The following is a 21,260-nucleotide window of genomic DNA, read 5'->3' as shown; positions in this document are numbered from 1 at the left end:
CTTTTCTAGCAATTGATCTTTCTTGATGACACGTCCAAAGCAAGTAAGAGGACGTCAGACAACCCTTGCTTTTTAGGGGTGTTCTCCTGCTGGTCTTCCTCCAAGACTGTTCTGTTTGTTCTTCTGGCAGTCCATAGTATACTCAGTGTTCTTCACACATTAATAACCCTCAAAAATCAGATTCCCTATTATCTGTTTAAATATCTTAAACCTTCCTTCCTAAGACTCTGAATTACAGAGAATTTCAGTCATAAATTTTGGTAGGTTTATTAGGTGATATGTCAGTGGCTTAAAATTACAGTACCTTTGTCTTGAAATAATTTCCTTTAATTGATAAAAAATCTATGCCCTTTTTACCTTTATGTTCCTATACCTACAAGTGTTTTCCAGAACTTTTGGTGATCTGGTTTGGATTTATTTTTTTCCTTAGCTGCACTAAGTTTTATTTATCTCTGTTGAATATCGTATTTTTTCCACTAGTTTCAACATCGTTTGCCCAATTTCTCAGCACTAATGCCATTATTTTAAGAGCAGCATATATTAGTAATGTTTATGTTCACAAATAAATTATGTTCTCCCTATTAAGGATACTAATTAATATGAACCACTCAGACACAGCCAGGAGATACTAAATGTAAAGTTTCCTACCACACCCATCCAAATTTTTTCACATTCTTATTTATCATTTTCATACAGCAGCAGAACGATAAGGCCATACAGCTTGGAGGGGCCATAAAAAACCAACATCAAATCCGTTGCAGTCCAGTCAATTCTGGAAGAACCATAGCAGGCATGTAATGCAACCTAAGCATTAAACATTATTACATAAAAATTTTAGGCCTGAATTAGTTAGTCAAGTAAGCTGAGATTAAAACTAAATCCACTAACTCTGAATTCTGAGCCATTTCTGCTAAAACACATCACTAATTTATTTTCATGAGTAAAATGCCATAAGACATGTCAAGTAATTTACTAAATTGGGAACAATTCATTTAATAAGGAATATAGAACACATTCTTTTTAATGATCTTTCACATTTTATTGTTTCCTTGATTAAGGTGTTAATATTTCCACCTATAATACTTAACTTTCAGGTATTCTTGTTGTGTTAGGTGCCGTCGAGTTGGTTCTGACTCATAGCGACCCTATGCACAACAGAATGAAACACTGCCCAGTCCTGCGTCATCCTTACAATCGTTGTTATGCTTGAGCTCATCGTTGCAGCCATTGTGTCAATCCACCTTGTTGAGGGTCTTCCTCTTTTCCACTGACCCTGTACTCTGCCAAGCATGATGTCCTTCTCCAGGGACTGATCCCTCCTGACAACACGTCCAAAGTATGTAAGACACAGCCTCACCATCCTTGTTTCTAAGGAGGATTCTGGTTGTACTTCTTCTAAGACAGATTTGTTCATTCTTTTGGCAGTCCATGGTATATTCAATATTCTTCGCCAACACCACAATTCAAAGAAATCAATTCTTCGGTCTTCCTTATTCATTGTCCAACTTTCACATGCATGTGGTGCGATTGAAAATACCATGGCTTGGGTCAGGCACACCTTAGTCTTCAGGGTGACATCTTTGCTCTTCAACACTTTGAAGAGGTCCTTTGCAGCAGATTTGCCTGATGCAATGCATCTTTTGATTTCTTGACTGCTGCTTCCATGGCTGTTGATTGTGGATCCAAGTAAAATGAAATCCTTGACAACTTCAATCTTTTCTCCATTTATCATGATGTACCTCATTGGTCCAGTTGTGAGGATTTTTGTTTTCCTTATGTTGAGGTGCAATCCATACTGAAGTCTGTGGTCTTTGATCTTCATTAGTGAGTGCTTCAAGTCCTCTTCACTTTCAGCCAGCAAGGTTGTGTCATCTGCATAATGCAGGTTGTTAATGAGTCTTTCTCCAATCCTGATGCCCCTTTCTTCTTCATATAGTCCAGCTTCTTGTATTTTTTGCTCAGCATACAGATTGAATAGGTATGGTGAAAGAACACAACCCTGACGCACACTTTTCCTGACTTTAAACCAATCAGTATCCCCTTGTTCTGTCTGAATAGCTCCCTCTTGATTTATGTAAAGGTTCCTCATGAGCACAATTGTGCAGGTATTCTTAATCTCTTCATTTAACATTTTCTAGAACTTACATTGTCCAATTCTAAAATGTCATGATATTCTCCTCATCCAGAGAGCAAATGAGATGCTTTCTTTTAATGAGTCAATGACAAATGTCTTTAATAGATATTCAGGGCACCAAAAGTTTCCACCTAAAATTGTTTTGCATTTTACAATTTTTAGATTAATTCCTGGCCTTCAATATCTTCGTATATATTCAGTGTTTTAGGAAATGTTTGTTATTCATATGGGTTTGAAATTTCAAATATTTTGATAATATGTATGTGTTAGATTACAAATCAGGTTGAATTTTTAGGCTAACAAACACACAGAGAAGATAAGAAGCTTCAATCCATTTTTAAATATAAAGTTGAGAGGAATTTTACAGGCATATTTTCTAGAGAAGAAAAACAGGAAGGAAAAAAGAGAATTCAATAGAAAAAAAAAAAGCTCTTGAAATCACAATGAAACATCTTACTTGGGGCACCAGTTTTTCTTTACATGATCACAAAGGCATTGATATCAAATTCCAATATTTTCATCTCTCTTTTTCAATGTTGATAATTCATTGATATAGCATTCGAAGCTTTTTGTCATTCGTTTCTCTAAAAAAGTCCCAAATTTCAGATTGTTTGAAAGTCTATGAGTAGTGACAAGTAATATAATGAATGAAAGTTCCTAGCTATTTTTCTTTAACACTTCATATTTGTCAACTTGCAGATCTTTTTATTAAAAAACCCAATATGTTCTTACACGTTTCTTTGATCTATCTATCCAATAAATTTTTGACTATGTATGTTTTATACTTAATATTTAAAAATTATATTCAAAAATTCACTTTCAAGTAGCTTTAGGCCCTACTTAGACCTTTTTTTTTTTTTTTTTAATAGAACCAAGCTAAAAGCCTGAAAGCCAAACATGCTCACCTACTAAGGTTGACATATACATGTCACCAGTAAGCTCATTTTCTCTGCCGGAGATCTTTGCCTTCTGGTTCTTAAGGTCTTGAGACAATTTTTGCACCATTGGTTTAGAACCTGTAAAAAGCGATATACCCATTGTCATCAAGTCAATTCCAACTTATAGCACCCTGACAGAACAGAGTAGAACTGCCCCATAGGTTTTCCAAGGAGCAACTGTTGGGTTCAAACTGCCAACCTTTTGGTTAGCTGCTGTAGCTTCTATCACTGCACCAGGGCACCATAAAGCACTATAGATAGCTTTTTTTCCTCCTGCTGCACCCATCCTAAATACATACTAGAAAGTCAGTTGTCTTTGCTATAAACTAAAGATTAATACTTTATTACTATTTAGTTGCCTAGTGGTAGTGGTGGTAGTAGTGATGGTGGTGTGGTGGTGTGGAGGAAAAACACATCTAATATTTTTCTATGTAGCATTTAAAGTGCCAGAAATTTTCCCTCAACACTCTAAAAGTCACAATACGATATCAAGATCTGTGAATGAGGATTCCTTTGCATTCTCCCCTTGTGTCCTTTTCCTAGAGTTACTGTATGTAACAGAAATACCAAACGTGGATGGCTTCAAAGAACAGAAATTTATTTTCTCACAGTTTTGGAGGCTAGAAGTCCAAATTTAGGGCACTGGCTATATGGGAAGGCTCTGTCTCTGTTGGCTCTGGAGGAAGATGGTTGTCTCTTCCAGCTTATGTTCCTCAGCTCCTTGATAATCGTCACATGTTCTGTCTTCCCCCATTTGTGCTTGCTTATATGTCTAATCTGTTCTTTTTCAAACTCAGAGGTGATTAGTTTTAGGACACACCCTATACTGAAATGACCTCATTAGCATAACAAGGAAAACCTTATTACTAAACGGGATTAAATCCACAAGTATAGGGGTTAGGATTCCAGCACATGTTTTGGGAGGACACAGTTCAGTCCATGATACCCTACATTGTGACATGGCTTGATCCTTCCCACCTTTCAAGTCTTAGGTTAAATGACACTTCTCCAGAGAAGTCTACTCTATACCAATAACGTAGCAAATCTTCTCTCACAGAGTTAAATAAATAAATAAATAAATAAGTCCCCATTATATTATTCCATTTGTTTCATGTATAGAAGTGAGAGGGGAGAGACTTAGGTTCACTAGGTCATTAGAAAAGGACATCATGGTTGGCAAAAGTGAAGGGTTGGCAAAGGCAAGAAAGGCCTGTGATGAGATGGATTAACGTGGTCACTTCAATTAAGTCTCTGATTATAATCTGGCTTTTCATTTAAATTCCACTGCAGAAAGAGAACATTCTGGTCTTGCTGATATGACGTGAATAAGCCAAATCTTTCTTGTAAATTTAAAACTTGGCTTGTTAGTATACATATGTCTACTAACATGAAAGGTAAGGTCCAGACTAGGGGCCTGTGAAGTTGGAATATAGTTTCTGTATTTCCATGACCTTTTGTGTAAAATCAGTCTTTATTCCTACCTATTATCATCTTTCTGATAACCTTGACACTGATTTTTCCAATAGGAAATCTCCAGCTGAACCTTAGCTTTTTCTCTGATCTAGACATTACTCATGAATCTCTCTGGTTGACAGTAATGTCCATTGATTTGTCTATTTTCTTCCCAGATTTCTTTGGTTACTGTGGATTCCATAACTCTTGCCTTGGCAGCTTGACTTAATCTATTGTATATTTTTACTTCTATCTTTCTTATGATTCTCTGGCTTCACTAAGTCGAATGTAATTCTCACTGCACCAACTGTTTGTCTTATAATGATGAGGATTGAATTTCTTTTTTTTTTTTTTTTTAAGTACAGAGTTCACATTTTGGCAGACACAATACTAACCCTTCACTTAGAAATAAAGTAAATGAATGGGATATATACATTGTAAGCTAATGTAAAGAACAACTGCTCAAATTGTTACAAGTCAGTGATATGATCATAACATGAATTCCACTCTCTGTTACTGGGTATCCAATTACCCAACAGGCAAAACTTAACAAATCTGGTTTGAGTTCTGATAAGGAATATGGCTATGCTGGTGTTAAAGGAAAACAAGATCATGCTGGATCATAACCAGTGGCATCACTAGGGTTGGTGTCGCCTAGTGCAGTGCAGTAACTCATGGTGTCAGCACACCCCATGGACCTACTTCCATACCAGACCATACAGAATCCTTAGTTAAGTTTTTTTGTACTAACGTTACTAGTAAACCGTAATTCCCGTATATCGCTCCTTCTCAAAAACAGTTATTGATATAGATTCACAAATACTAATTACCACAATATTGTAGCTAAAACACCAGAACATTTGACAAAATCAGGGACTATAAAAATACTGACAGCAACAAAAACGGTATTGCGTGCTTGTAGCACGTGCAGATGCAACCACATGATTCAAAGCATCGCTGTAATTGAGTAATAAACACAGGTCTGGCTGGAGCCCAGTAGAAGGTGCAAAAGGTAAATTGGCATAGACTTTTAGCCTTGTAGGTATATCGATACATGTAAGCTGGGCTTATGAAAAATGTTTTTTTTGTTGTAACTAACTACAGGGATTTTTCATAGACACTCATTTTGGTGTCACCCCTCTGACAGTGTCATCCAATGTGGTTCGCACCCAAGAGCCCGCCTAGTGACTGCACTGATCCTAACCATATTCTAAAAGGAATAGGCTACCATGCAGATTGGAATGCCTTATTCTGTAGAAAAGCCCTAGGAGCATGATTAGGGAAAGAAAAAAAAAAAAATTACTTTGTTGAGCAAGAGATTTTGGAAAACTTACAAAGGAACTCTTTTTCAAACTCTTGTGATGTCTTCATAAATGTTAATGTCACATTACACTTATAAACTGAACTTAAAGAAACTGAACTACCAGGCATGAAGAGATCTAATGTTCCTACATGATTAGCAATTAAGTTGTATGAATATTAAGGAATAAGTTTTCCTGTGAGAGTCAGTGTGGTGTAAAGGATGGTACCAAGTTAATGTGTTGTAAATTAAATATTCCTAAAGTTTTTTTTTTTTTTTTTTTTAAGGGGAAGGCTCTGCCTCAGTTGGCTCTGAGGGAACTTAGGAAGACCGTTGAGGGAAGACCATCAATGAGATGGATTAGCACAGTGGCTACAACAATGGGTTCAAATAGAGCAATGATTGTGAGGATGGCACAGGACTGGGTAGTGTTTCTTCGTGTTGTATATTGGGTTGCTATGAGTTGGAAGCTCTGTGGGGCAGTTCTGCTCTGTCCTATAGATAGGGTCGCTATGAGTCGGAATCGACTCGACGGCAGTGGGTTTATGAGTTGGAACTGACTTGCTGGTCAAACAACCAGGTTCCTAATCTGGGTCTATAACTTTCTAATTGTGAAGTCTTGGACAAGTTATACAACCTTTCTAAATCTTAACTTCCTTAGCTACAAAATTAGGATATTGATGCCTACTTTGCAAAGTTGGTGTGAAATTTAGAGTAGAATGATAGGTGTGAGATTGACTTTGTTCCCTAGGGCTTCCATAATAAAATAGTGTAAAAAGGATGGCTTTCAAGAATTGATATTTACTTCTTACAGTCTTGAGTTCTGAGTTCTGAAGTCTTGAGTTCTGAGTACAGGGCAACCATAGGGCTACACTCTTTCTCTCTGTCAGCTCTAGGGGAAGATACTTCCTTATCTCTTTCAGTTTCTGGTACCTCCAGCCATTTCTTGGCATTCTTTGGTTTGTAGGTCCTCACATGGTGTCTTTCCCCTGCATGTGATACTCTCTTCATGTCTGTTCTCCTTTTTATAAGACACCACTCTCAGATGGGATTAGGGATAGGATCCGCTCTACTCCTGTGTGACTTAATTGATAATATCTTCGAAGGCTGAAACTATTTTGCCAAATGAGGTCACATTCACAGGTATGGGCTTAGAACTTAAAACGTATATTTTTGGGGGAGGACACAATTCAATCCATAACACTTAATTATTGATAATATCTTTATGATTATACCCCCCGTAGTTAAAAAAATAAAAACAAAATGATGTGAAAATACCGTGCCAACACTTCACAAGGTGAGATGACATTGACACCACATATTTGTAAGTTCTAACTTCTATTTCAGGGCAAACACTGATAAAGTCTTAGCATGACAGGAGGACAAGCGAATGAAGCACCTTTTCTTATATCAAACCCGTCATGGATTGAGGGACGTTTGCTCCCCAACTACCATATGGCTGGAGATAGTTAATTAATAAACCAAATTAAAAGACTTTTTACTTTGATCATGAATCAAGCGCTTGGTGTTTTTAGAACTTTGAAGGAATTAGATCACAGATAACACAGTAGAAATTGAAAACATCTGAATTTTATTTGAATTCACTTTTCCAATATTGCATTGTGGTGTGGTTTATTTCCCCTAACTTTTCTCTCTACCAAAGGAAAAGCACTGCTATTCATGGGGAAAACATTAGTAAGTCAACCTCACATATTTTGTTTTTGCATGGTTTTATTAGCCTTCAAATAACGACATGACATGTCTCATCGACAGCTAGTTAATCTGTTCATATGTCATTTGTTTCAGCTGTCAGGTCCATTACAAAAAAAAAAGCCCATTGCTGTTGAGGCCATTCAAGGTCCGTTAGGGCAGGTTATTCATCTGTTTCCTTCCTACCATGACATTCATTGTAGTTTAAAGTAATCCATTGTGTGAAAGACTTTACAGAGCAACGTTCACAAAGTTCTCAGCACGTAACACTTAAAATCATTTGCTTACTGGATGAATGCAATAATGAAAACATAATGAAGCCATGGTTGAAGATGTGAATGAATGTATGCACAACAGGGGAAAAATAAACTGAGCTGAATCTTGATGTTTTGAGAGCTCACCAGTGAAATCGAGTGTGATAAATGCTAAAAGCAAGGGAATAGAATCTCTGCTGCTGAAATACTATCAAAATAATTGGGAATATAACAAATACTGGACATAGTTCCTTAAAGGATGAATATGCTTTGGGTAAGTGGCAATGACGGCAAAGAACCCCCATGAAGAGGGATTCTGTCTACAAGGATACCAAGGTGAAGAAAGCCGACAGGTTTGTAGACAGTTAGCAATCCTAAGTAACTGAAAATACAAGGGACCCATGAGAGGGGAAGGAAGGGGAGACAAGTCTGGAAAAGTGGATGAGTGAAAAGAGGGTCCCATTACATATCTGAAGTGTTCCATAAGAAAAAGTCGCACACACATGTTTCATTTCAGAGAAAATGCAATGGAATTTGTGGACAAACAAGCAAAATGGTCCACCTCCCCAAGGACCCAAATTGATGCTAGTTAAATTAGCAAAATTTTTAAACTAATTTTTTTTTAAGCTCAAAAATTGCTTTCCATGCTGATGGAAACAAACAAGAAAACATTGCTGTCAAGTCGGTTCCGACACATAACCACCCTATAGAACAGAGTAGAGCTGTCCCATAGGGTTCCCAAGGAGCAGTTGATGGATTCGAACTGCTGAACTTTTGGTTAGCAGCTATAGCTCTTAACCACTACGTCACCAGGGTTTCCTATATATATATATCCCTAGTGGTGCAGTGATTAAGTATTCGGCTGCTAACTAAAAGGTCAACAATTCGAATCCACCAGTCGCTCCTTGGAATCTCAATGGGGCAGTTCTACTCTGTCCTACAGGGTCGCTAAGATTTTGAAATCGATGTGATGGCACACAACAAATATATATTGGAAACCGTGGTGGCATATTGGTTAAGAGCTATGGCTGTTAACCAAAAGTTTGGCAGTTCGAATCCACCAGGTGCTCCTTGGAAACCCTATGGGGCAGTTCTACTCTGTCCTATAGGGTGCTATGAGTTGGAATCGACTCGATGGCAACAAGGTTTTTTATACATATGTCTGTGCCATTGTTGTGGTTAGTTGCCATAGAGTCATCTCTGACTCATGGCACCCCCATGTATGACAGAACTAAATATTGCCCAGTCCTGTGCCATCTTCATGGTCATCGGTATGCTCAAAACCATTGTTGTGGCCAATGTGTATTTCGAGAGTCTTCCAATCTAGATGGTTCATATTCCAATTCAGTATCAGACAATATTCTGCTGTGATTCATTGGGATTTTATGGGCTAACTTTTTCATGTAGATTGCCAGGCCTTTCTTCCTAGTCTGCCTTAGTCTGGAAGCTCTGTTGAAACCTATCCACCATGGGTGACCCTGCTAGTATTTGAAATACTTGTGGTATAGTTTCCAGCATCAATCATAGCACATGTAAGCTAACAAAATACAACAAACTGACAAGGCGGTGAATATATGTATATATACATATATCATGGATTGAATTGTGTCCCCCAGAAATATGTGTCAACTTGGTTAAACCATGATTCCCATATTGTGCGGCTGTCCGCCGTTTCATGATTATAATTTTATGTTAAAGAGGATTAGGGTGGGGTTGTAGCACTCTTACCCAAGTCACATCCCCCATCCAATGTAAAGGGAGTTCCCCTGGGTTGTGGCCTACACCACCTTTTATCTCTCGAGAGATAAAAAGGAAAGGGAAGCGAGCAGAGAAGGGGAACCTCATTACCACCAAGAAAGTAGTGCCAGGAGCAGAGCACGTCCTTTGAACCCAAGGCCTGAAGTCCCCATGTGGAAGAGTTGCTTTCTAGTCCATTGGAAGATTAATAAGAAGACTAACAGATAGAGAAAGCCTTCCCCTGGAGCTGACACCCTGAATTTGGACTTTTAGCCTAAATTTCTCTCTGTTAAAGCCATTCTGTTACAGCAACACTAGATAATTAACACTATATATATATATACGTGTGTGTGTGTGTGTGTGTGCGCGCGCGCGCCTGGTTTTCAAAGTGGAAGACTGAACTAATTTTTAAGAAAAAATAAAAATGAAACAGAGCTATGTCAGTAGGGACAACAAGGAAGGGAGGTGTGACTGGGTATACGGTAAAACAATTAGCAGGAGGGTTTGGGGCTGTGACATGTACATAAAGGCAAGTGCTTTGCATCATTGTCCATATTTGGATCTCGTATGTAAAACTGTTACTAAAGTGTCTGTAACACAAGTATAAACACCGCTTAAGTTTCTGCCTGAAATGCAGTCGCCACTAGATAAAACCACCCCTTGACGTGGCAAGTCTTCAGCTAGGTTTGTAAGATTATTACTCATCACAAATGACAAGTTCTTCCCCCATTTAAGGGAGAGAAACTGCCCATAACCTCTGCCTTTTTTTTTTTTTTCTTCACTATAAAAGTCATGATTTCTTGCTTGTTGCCACTTGACATAAGTAAGCTATTTTCTAAGTAATGATAATACTGGCTTTGGAATGGAAACATTGTAAATTCTGAGGCAGTATTGCTGACAGTGGAGATTTTTTCATAAAGCCCAGTTATTGCGCATACACAAAACAATATCAAGTCATGACAGAGATTTGTAAGCTCAAAGCCCTATTCATTTCTATGATATTTCTATGTGTTACAGAGAAGCTGTATCGTAATGGTGGTAATTAAAATTCCTTTTCATGTGGAGAACAAAAAAAGAAAACCTCAAGGACAGTTCTTTCTCATTAAAAAAAAAAAAGAATTACTACCACAGTTTATCCGTTTCTTCTCTCTGTTAGTAAATGAATTGCTGTCTGCTACTTATAGTGAGCATTTAAAAGCGAAACAAGGCTCATGTTGTCTCCACAGGAAAATTCCAGGGCATTAGACAAAGCCGAGTAATAAAATAAGAGACAGAGGGAACTTGCTTTCCAAATGCAGGAGGGAAAGCAAAAAGCACCAAAAAAAAAAAAAAAAAAAAAAGGACAAAAGCAAGAAAGAATCTTTTTTTCTGTATGCAGTCATCACACGCAGGATTTCACTACCCAGTCAAAACCAATTCTTAGCAAAGAAAAATATCCACCTTGATACCCCAAGTCTCATCACTGAATAAAAAGAAAAGGTCAAGGGGCAAATAGGGAGGCTGAATGCTGCAGTGGTTTTTAGATGTTATTGTATTGTTTTTCTTGAAGCATTGCTATAGCAATCATTTAGTTATAGCTTTCATGATTTGCTTAGTTACCAAGTGCTGCCATCAAAGAAATACCACAAATGGATGGCTTTAAAGAACAGAAATTTATTTTCTCACAGTTCAAGAAACTAAAAGTCCTAATTCAGGTCGTAGAGCCAGGGGGAGGCCTTTCTTTGTCTATTTCAGCTTCTAGTCGTTGTCAGAATTTCTAGTAGGTGCATCTGTCTCCATTGTCCTTCTTCCTTTTCTCCCTATGTATGTCTCTGTGTCTATCCTCCTCTTTTTATAACTTGGAAGTGATTAGATTTAGAGCCCACCCTACTTAGCTGTGACCTAATTAACGTATCAAGGAAAACCTTATTTCCAAGCAAAATCATACATATAGGCATGTACCAAACCCATTGCTGTCGAGTCAATTCCAACTCATCGTGATCCTATAGGACAGAGTAGAACTGCCCCCATAGGGTTTCCAAGGAGCAACTGGTGGATTTGAACTGCAGAACTTTTGGTTAGCAGCCGAACTCTTAACCACTGCATCACCAGGGCTCCATATACAGGTATACGGAGCAGGATTTCAGTAAATACTTCTGGGGAACATAATTCAATATTCAAAGGTAATATTTAAATGTTCTTCTTTCTACATGGAGCCCTGGTGGTGCAGTGATTAAGAGCTAGGTTGCTAACCAAAAGGTCAGCAGGTTGAATCCACCAGCCTCTCCTTGGAAACACTATGGGGCAGTTCCACTCTGTCCTATAGAGTCATTATGAGTCAGAATTGACTTGATGGCAATGGGTTTCTTTCTACATAGATGAACTTTGGAGTGATGCCATATGAAAACACTTGACAAAATTAAACTTAATGTGAGAATCAAAAACCAATAGACTATTTTGATTTGCTGTTTGAAAGAAGCAAATAACAGAGATAAGGAGGGGATTACTTTTAGAATCAGAATATGACAAAAGTTCCTAGAATTGGAAGGCACGGAAGCTTCTATAGCTGCACTGTCTACCAAGTGCAAGAGTGCCCTCAACACCAATGCTTCCAAACAGTAATGTACATAGCAGTTGCCTGAGGATCTTGTTAAAATGCAGATTTTGAAAATGTAGGTATGGTGTGGGGCCTGAGATTTTGCATTTCTAACCATCTCCCAGGCAACCCTAAACCCTGCTTGTAACGGTTAAGGTTGTGTGTCAACTTGGCTGGGCCATGATTCTTAGTGATTTGATAGTCATATGATGGTGTCATCAGTTTCCTGATGAGATTTGATGTTATGTGATCACCTTCATGATGGGATCTGCTGTGAGTAGCCAATCAGTTGAAAGGTAGTTTCCTTGGGTATGTGGCCTGCATTGAATATAAGTGGATTCTCTGGCAAAGCTTGTGGGCTTATGCTCACTCTGGATTCTGCAGCTGGCTCCTGTTCATCTGATCTCTGGTTCTTGGGACTTGAGCTAGAAGTTTGCCTGCAGTCTTGCCTGCTGATCTTTGGGATTCGTCGATCTTCACAGCCTGTGAGCAACAGCCCTGCTCTCCCACCTGCCAACCTTGAGTTAACGAACCACTTTGGCTATGTGCATTGGAGAAGCCTCTATCCTGACCCACAGCCGTGTAAGCCATTAAAAAAAAAAAAAAAAAAAGCCATTACCTTGACATAAATCTCTTTCTCTATATATATATTTATACGCTTTACTGGTTTTGCTTCTTTAGAGAGCCCAGCCTATGACACTGCTCCCCTGTGTAACTTAGTATATGCAAGATTTCTCCAACTAGTCTATGTGTGAACACTCTCATGACATGAAGCTCATTGCTTCAAGAGAAAGAAATTTCCATTTGAGGGCCGTCCAAAATGTTTTTCCTTTTGTTAAGTCAAAACTGGCTACTCAAAAAGTTCCATCCATTGCCCTTAGTTTCTGCCTCCAGAATCGTTACTACTAAATCTAATTTCTGTTTTACCTGCAAAATTAAACCAAAAAAAAAAAAACCCTCTCGAGTTGTTTCTTTCTCAAAAGGTACATCTCCTATACAGAAATTGTTTTGAATCTCATTTGCCATTCTATTTGCTCTATACCCATTGCTGTCAAGTTGATTCCAACTCATAGGACCCCATAGGACAGAATAGAACTGTACCCCAGGGTTTCCAAGAAGCAGTTCGTAGATTCCAACTGCCTACCTTTTTGTTAGCAACTGAGCGCTTAACCTTTGTGCTAACAGGGTTCCTATTTGCTCTATATTGTATATATTTCAGGGTATTATATCCACCTAAAATTGAGAACCCGTGGCCTGAATACAACAGTCCAGTCCAGACTGGACTGTTGGTCATTATCCTTGTTTTTATGAGCCTATTTTCCATAGGAACATTGGATATGTGTAAGCCTATGTGTAACTTACAGACTCAATCTTGGACTGCCATAGTAATCAAAATTATCACTGCACTATCCCCAAAAAACTTGGCCCTCACTTTAATGGAAATAATTAAACAGCTAAAACCACCCCCTCCCCCCCACCTTTTTTTTTTTTTTTTTTTTGCATGGTGAGCAGTCATGAAAGTTTCCACACGGGCTTTGTCACCCTCGGTTCACAACCTTGTTCTCTCCTTTTTACTGTCATTACTCTCATACTGTGGCCTCCCACTTCTTAAAACTGTTGAACTCGAGTGACCTCCATCTACACTCCCACGCAACCATTTATTAGCAGGTCCACTCCCTGGTTTTGTCATCCTTTGAAACAGATTCTCTTCCCCTTCTCAGGTTCTGACCACTGCTTCAGGATGGCTACAACAGGCTCCTCCAAAGTGTACACAGAATCTAATTTGTGTCTTTATTGCTGTCCTCATGCTCTTGATCTCTCTGTGTTGAGGTAGTTCATCATGTCCATCTGATTTCATTTTTCTTTCAACCCAATGTAACTTTTCTCAGTAAAAGAGTTTGAGAAAGTCCTTGCAATGAGTCTATAATGCCTCCTGCAATGGCCCCTGGGAAATCTTCATTATCTGTTTTCCTCATTCCTGCCTGTACAAAAGTGCATGGCTAGAGAAGGAGAAAAAAAAAAAAAAAAAAAGGTCTTTCTACTTACTGATTTCTTTAGAAATGCTAGTGACTCAAACCTCACTGTTGACTATATTTCATTCCCTATAGCAACGGATCAAAACCTTCAACATCTTGAAGTCCCCAACCCTTGCCAAGAGCATAAATTTTAACAGATGAACAGATGATCTCACTGACAATTTCACTGAAATGAGCAAGACCACCTGGCATGTGGTCTCTGAACTTCTCTCCTCTCTTAAGTATCTCTCTGTATTTTTACTGGCCTTTTCTCACTTCACTCCAAACTTGGAGGAAGACTCTCTATTTTATAAATGCCAAAGTTAGAAAGTCTGTATATTTCTATTTAACACTTCCCTGCTTAAAACGTAGAGCCTTGGTGGCATAGTGGATAAGAGTTAGGCTGCTAACCAAAATGTCAGCAGTTCAAATCCACCAGCTGCTCCTTGGAAAACCTATGGGGCAGTTCTACCCTGTCCTATAGGGTTGCTTCCCCATGTGTCCGTCAGTTTGTGGTACCGTGGGGGCTTGTGTGTTGCTGTGATGCTGGAAGCTATGCCACCGGTATTCAGATACCAGCAGGGTCACCCATGGAGGGCAGGTTTCAGTTGAGCTTCCAGACTAAGACAGACTAGGAAGAAGAACCTGGCAGTCTACTTCTGAAAAGCATTAGCCAATGAAAACCTTATGAATAGCAGTGGAACATTGTCTGATATAGTGCTGGAAGATGAGCCCCCCAGGTTGGAAGGCACTCAAAAGATGACTGGGGAAGAGCTGCCTCCTCAAAGTAGAGTCGACCTTAATGATGTGGGTGGAGTAAAGCTTTCGGGACCTTCATTTCCTGATGTGGCACGACTCAAAAAGAAAAGAAACTGCTGCAAACATCTATTAATAATTGGAACCTGGGATGTATGGAGTATGAATCTAGGAAAATTGGAAATCGTCAAAAATGAAATGGAATGCATAAACATTGATATCCTAGGCATTAGTGAGCTGAAAGGGACTGGTATTGGACATTTTGAATCAGACAATCATATAGTCTACTACGCTGGGAATGACAACTTGAAGAGGAATGGTGTTGCATTTATTGGCAAAAAGAAGGTTTCAAGATCTATCCTGAAGTACAACGCTTTCAGTGATAGGATAATATCCATACACCTACAAGGAAGACCAGTTAATATGACTATTATTCAGATTTGCTCACCAACCACTAGGGCCAAAGATAAAGAAATAGAAGATTTTTATCAGCTGCTGCAGTCTGAAATTGATTGAACATGCAATCAAGATGCGTTGATAATTACTGGCGATTGGAATGCAAAAGTTGGAAACAAAGAAGAAGGATCAGTAGTTGGAAAATACGGCCTTGGTGATAGAAACAATGCCAGAAATCAAATGATAGAATTTTGCAAGACCAACGACTTCTTCATTGCAAATACCTTCTTTCACCAACATAAACAGCGACTATACACATAGACCTCGCCAGATGGAACACATAGAAATCAAATTGACTACATCTGTGGAAAGAGACGGTGGAAAAGCTCAATATCAGCAGTCAGAACAAGGCCAGGGGCTGACTGTGGAACAGACCATCAATTGTTCATATGCAAGTTCAAGCTGAAACTGGAGAATATCAGAGCAAGTCCATGAGAGCCAAAATATGACCTTGAGTATATCCCACCTGAATTTAAAGACCATCTCAAGAATAGATTTGACGCATTGAACACTAGTGACCAAAGACCAGACAAGTTGTGGAATGACATCAAGGACATCATCCATGAAGAAAGCAAGAGGTCACTGAAAAGACAGGAAAGAAAAAAATGACCAAAGTGGATGTCAGAGGAGACTCTGAAACTTGCTTTTAAGCATCGAGCAGCTAAAGCAAAAAGAAGAATTCACGAAATAAAAGAACTGAACAGAAGATTTCAAAGGGCCTCTCGAGAAGACAAAATAAAGTATTATAATGACATGTGCAAAGAGCTGGGGATGGAAAACCAAAAGGGAAGAACACACTTGGCGTTTCTCAAGCTGAAAGAACTGAAGAAAAAATTCAAGCCTTGAGTTGCAATACTGAAGGATTCCACGGGGAAAATATTAAATGACTCAGGAAGCATCAAAAGAAGATGAAAGGAATACACAGAGTCATTGTACCAAAAAGAATTAGTCGATTTTCAACCATTTCAAGAGGTGGCATGTGATCAGGAACCAATGGTACTGAAGGAAGAAGTCCAAGCTGCTCTGAAGGCATTGGCGAAAAACAAGGCTCCAGGAATTGATGGAATATCAATTGAGATGTTTCAACAAACGGACGCAGTGCTGGAGGTGCTCACCTGTCTATGCCAAGAAATATGGAAGACAGCTTCCTGGCCAACTGATTGGAAGAGATCCATATTTATACCTATTCCCAAGAAAGGTAATCCAACTGAATGTGGAAATTATAGAACAATATCATTAACATCACACGCAAGCAAAATTTTGCTGAAGATCATTCAAAAAAGGCTACAGCAGTATATCTACAGGGAACTGCCAGAAATTCAGGCCAGTTTCAGAAGAAGATGTGGAACCAGGGATATCATTGCTGATGTCAGATGGATCCTGGCTGAAAGCAGAGAATACCAGAAGGATGTTTACCTGTGTTTTATTGATTATGCAAAGGCATTTGACTGTGTGGATCGTAACAAACTATGGATAACACTGCGAAGAATGGGAATTCCAGAACACTTAATTGTGCTCATGAAGAACGTTGACATAGATCAAGAGGCAGTTGTTCTGACAGAACAAGGGGATACTGATTGGTTTAAAGTCAGGAAAGGTGTGCGTCAGGGTTGTATTCTTTCACCATACCTATTTAATCTGTATGCTGAACAAATAATATGAGAAGCTGGACTATATGAAGAAGAATGGGGTATCAAGATTGGAGAAAGACTCATTAACAACCTGCGTTATGCAGATGAGACAACCTTGCTTGCTGAAAGTGAAGAGGACTTGAAGCACTTACTAATGAAGATCAAAGACCACAGCCTTCAGTATGGATTACACCTGAACATAAAGAAAACAAAAATCCTCACAACTGGACCAATGAGCAACATCATGATAAATGGAGAAAAGATTGAAGTTATCCAGGATTTCATTTTACTTGGATCCACAATCAACAGTCATGGAAGCAGCAGTTTGGAAATCAAAAGATGCATTGTATTGGGCAAATCTGCTGCAAAGGACCTCTTTAAAGAGTTGAAGAGCAAAGATGTCACCCTGAAGACTAAGGTGTGCCTGACCCAAGCCATGGTATTTTCAATCGCATCATATGCATGTGAAAGCTGAACAATGAATAAGGAAGACCGAAGAAGAGTTGACACCTTTGAATTGTGGTGTTGGTGAAGAATATTGAATATACCATGGACTGCCAAAAGAATGAACAAATCTGTCTTAGAAGTACAACCAGAATGCTCCTTAGAAGCAAGGATGGCAAGACTGCGTCTTACATACTTTGGGCATGTTGTCAGGAGGGATCAGTTCCAGAAGAAGGACATCATGCTTGGCAGAATACAGGATCAGCGGAAAAGAGGAAGACCCTCAAAGAGGTGGATTGACACAGTGGCTGTAACAATGAGCTCAACCATAGCAACGATTGTAAGGATGGCGCAGGACGGGGCAGTGTTTCATTCTGTTGTGAATAAGGTCGCTATGAGTTGGAACTGACTCCACGGCACCTAACAACAGCAACAACATAGGCTTGCTATGAGTTGGAATCCACTCCATGACAATAGGTTTGCTTACAACAATGTGTATTCCTATCAGTTATATATCCTGCCTTGTATTTTCAGTCTTTCTACTGGATTTATACTCTTTACTCATAAACACGCTCTAATTACCATATCTTCTAACTAAGTTTCTCCTAATCATGATGTATTTTTTCCTACACCTATGTTATTGTTGTTAGGTGCCCTTCAAGTCAGTTCAGACTCAGCAATGCTACATACAACAAAATTAAACACTGCCCTGTTCTGCACCATCTTCACAATTGTTGTTATGCTTGAGCCCATTGTCACAACCACTGTGTCAATCCACCTCTTCGAGGGTCTTCCTTTTTTTCACTGACTGTCTAATTTACCAAACATAATGTCCTTCTCCAGGGACTGGTCCCTCCAGGTAACATGTCCAAAGTATGTGAGACGAAGTCTAGCCAGCTTTGCTTATAATGAGCACTCAGGCTGTACTTCTTCCAAAACAAATTTGTTTGTTCTTCTGACAGTCCATGGTATATTCAATATTCTTTGCCAACACCAAAATTCAAAGGCATCAATTCTTCTTCAGTCTTCCTTATTCATTATCCAGCTTTTGCATCCATGTAGTGCGATTGAAAACACTATGGCTTGGGTCAGGCACACCCCAGTTCTTAAAGTGACATCTTTACTTTTTAATACTTTAAAGAGGTCTTTTGCACCAGATTTGCCCAATGCAATGCGTCATTTGATTTCTCGACTGCTGCTTCCATAGACATTGATTTTGGATCCAAGTAAAATGAAGTCCTTAACAACTTCAATATTTTCTTTATTTATCATGGTGTTGCTCATTGGTCCTTTTGGAGAATTTTTGTTTTCTTTATGTTGAGGTGTTATCCATACTGAACGCTGTAGTCTTTGATTTTCATCAGTAAGTCTTTTAAATCCTTTTCACTTTCAGCAAGCAAGTTTGTGTCATCTGCATATCGCATATAGACTTGGAAAAATAAGTCAGTACTCCCTGCCTCTACCTTAAACAAATACTCACTTCTTAGTCCTTGCAGTCAGATTCTCCATCTTCCTCACTACCACCTACCCTACTGAAGATGATGTATCAAAAATCACCTTGGATCCAGTTTAGTAGCATTTTCTCAGTCAGGCTCCTTTTTTCCTCTTTACAGAATTTTTTTCCTGATTACATGTTGTTTCTTGAAACTCTGTAATTTTTTTGATTCCTTTATACAATATTACTCTATTTCTTCCACCCCTCTACGCTGATGTCCAATCAATTAGAAAACCTACCAAATGACGGACAATGCATCAGATGATTATTTTCTACTTTCTCCACTTTTTATTTCAGGTTACGTTATCAGCCTTTTCTCTCTGACTTTGTTTAGCGATCTACCACCCATCTAGTACTTGATGATCACTGTCATAGCTACATTTTTGGTCTATATTTTCCTGACTATAACTTCAGAGACATGAAGTCATTAGTCTGCTGCAGTCATAGGCACTTCAATGTATCTAAAATTTCTATAATAAACTTTCTCCTTAACTCTGCCCTTTCTTCTATATTTTCTGTCTTGTTTGTGAATATCACCCCCAGCTTAGTATCCTAAGCTACTTGGATATATTTTATCCCCTCTCACATAAACCATTCAGCCAGTCCTTTTATTCTATTTCTCCAGTGTCTCTCAAATTCATTACTTACTGTCCACTTCTCTTTTTACTGCATTGGGTCTAAGTTTTATTATTTATTTGGGAGGTGTTACGGATTGAATTTTGTCCCCGAAATGTGTGTGTATACTTGGCTATGCCATGATTCCCAGTATTGTGTGGTTGTCCCCCATTTTGTGACCTGACATAATTTTCCTATGTGTTATAAACCCTAACCTCTGTGATGTTAATGAGACAGGATTAGAGGCAGTTATGCTAATGAGGCAGGACACAATCTACAGGATTAGTTTGTATCTTGAGTTAATCTCTTTTGAGATATAAAAAAAAGAAGTGAGTAGAGAGGAGAGGAACTTCATTACCACCAAGCAAGAAGAGACAGGAGTCCTTTGTACCCAGGGTTCCTGTGCTGAGAAGCTCCTAGACCAGGGGAGGATTGATGACAAGGGCCTCCCCTCAGAGACAACAGAGAAAGAAAGCCTTCTTCTGGAATGGGCACCCTGAGTTCGGACTTCTAGCCCCCTAAACTGTTTGTTAAAGCCATCTGCTTGTGGTATTTCTGTCATAGCAGCATTAGATAACTAAGACAAGAGGTATATCGCGATAGCCTCTAAATAGGTCTCTGACTTTTTACCCATTAATCTACCCTTCATGTTGCTACCATTGTTATTGTCTAGAATTCACCTTATTCCCAAATAGATTTGACCTGGTGCACACCATATCAGCAGACACGAGCTATTATTGACCCAAGCTCCCAAATATATGTTTACCTTAAATCCACTCTTCTTTCTGACTAAAAATCTCCCTTTTTCTATATTTGTTGAAATACTGCTCATCCACTAAGCCTCATCTTAATTTCGCAGCACCTACCTGATGAAGTCTTTCTGATTTCCCCCACCTGGAATAATACCGACCCTCTATAATTATCCATGAGTCCTGTTTGATGCCTCAGCTACAGTGCTTATTAATGACTGTTCTCTAGCTTTTTGTTTCTAATCAGACTATAATCACCTGGAGAATTAATTAGATTATAATCACCTTGAGAATAAAGGTGCATTTTGCTGTCTTGAACCTTAGCTATTACATGGCCTTTACTGTTGTTCAATGAATTAAATTGTCTTTTAATGATATTTTATGTTTTGTGTGTAAAAACATTCTTAATGTGAAATATATCCAGAAATGAAAAAAAATGTTTAAAATTCTACTAAAAGAAAGATCCGCCACCCATCTGTCAGTCTGTCACACTGCAATGGCTTGCAAGTTGCTGTGATTCTGGAAGCAATGCCACTGGTATCTCAAAGACCACCAGAATCACCCATGGTGGACAGGTTTCAGTGGGGCTTGCAGGCTATGACAGATTAGGAAGAAGGGATTGGCAACCTACTTCTGAAACTTAGCCAGTGAAAACCCTATGGAAGACTACAGAACATTGCCTGAAATAATGCTACAATCATAAAGATGGCGAAGGACCCAGCAACATTGTGTTGTGTTGTGCACACGGTATAATGAATTGGAGTCAACTCGACAGCAACTAAAAACTAAAAAAGTAAGATAGAAGGAAAGAAAGAATTAAAAAAAAAGAAAAGAAAAGATGGAAAGGAAGAAAACACTAAGTTTTCTCATAAATTATTCTTCGAATTATTTATGGAGAAATTCCAAATTCAGATATCATACTGACAAATTTATACACCTAGAATTCAAAAGAATTAGGAAGTTGCAGAATACAGAATAAATTTAGATAAAATGTCAGAG

This window comes from Loxodonta africana, chromosome 20 (assembly GCF_030014295.1).
Source record: "Loxodonta africana isolate mLoxAfr1 chromosome 20, mLoxAfr1.hap2, whole genome shotgun sequence".
NCBI classification, from domain to species: Eukaryota; Metazoa; Chordata; class Mammalia; order Proboscidea; family Elephantidae; genus Loxodonta; species Loxodonta africana.
Note: the sequence above shows the minus strand (reverse complement) of the source record.